The 962-nt window shown below is 38.7% G+C and overlaps 1 pseudogene; it reads left to right on the top strand.

Annotated features, from left to right (window-relative positions):
* LOC117947267 overlaps positions 1 to 962 on the top strand; it is a 13,758-nt pseudogene that overhangs the window by 3,481 nt on the left and 9,315 nt on the right.

Here is a 962-nt window from a genome sequence, read left to right as displayed (position 1 = left end):
CCATGTAAAGGGACAGTCCATTTAAAAGGGACAGTCCATTTAAAGGGACAGTCCATTTAAAGGGACAGTCCATTTAAAAGTGACAGTCCATTTAAAGGGACAGTCCATGTAAAGTGACAGTCCATTTAAAGGGACAGTCCATTTAAAAGGGACAGTCCATTTAAAGGGACAGTTCATGTAAAGGGACAGTCCATTTAAAGGGACAGTCCATTTAAAACTGCAGTTTGATGACAAAGAGACGCCGTTGGTCTGGTCACTTCATAACGTTCCCATGGCAACGGGGGAAAACGGCTGCTCCGGTGTCACCTGAACGCAACGTGCCGACGTGTGCGACTTTTATTTTGAAATCTGCAGTTTATGCGGCGAAAGTGCCGATTATTAAAATAAATGTCTCGGCGCTCGCAGTGTGAACGCGTGTTAGAGTTCTAACCCGTGTGTTGTCCTCCGGGACAAAAAGGGACAAATAGTGGACATTTTGGTCCCTTTTTCAGAGTTTTTTTAGTTTCCACTACCAGTGTTTTACTGGTTTTATACTTTTAGGAATTCATGGTCAATAACCCTCATTTATAGAGAATTATGATTATATTAGAGTTAAAAACAGCAGACATGAGGAATTATTCGGACTAATAGTTAAGATCAGAGGAATGAAAGAGCGTTTTTTTGGTAATTTGGTGAAAAAGAAACTCATATTTCAGATATTTTTAAAGGGTCAGATTTGAGGAGGTTTAAAAACAATAATTAATAATTAAAAACATTTGAACATTACGACTAAAAAATCTGATCTGGAGACGATTTACTTGTTTTGACTTCTTTGTTGCTTTCTTAATATAATAATAATAACAATAACAATAATACTACTAATAATAATAATAAATATGAAGGGCCATATTTCTGACCTAGACCTACTTAAAGGGTGAGATTTGCCCCTGAGGACAACGGGGGGGGGAGGGGGGGGAGGGGGG

This window comes from Etheostoma cragini, chromosome 1, assembly GCF_013103735.1.
Source record: "Etheostoma cragini isolate CJK2018 chromosome 1, CSU_Ecrag_1.0, whole genome shotgun sequence".
Taxonomy (NCBI): Eukaryota; Metazoa; Chordata; class Actinopteri; order Perciformes; family Percidae; genus Etheostoma; species Etheostoma cragini.
The sequence above is the reverse complement of the archived record's forward strand: the minus strand, read 5'-3'. Positions and strand labels throughout refer to the sequence as shown.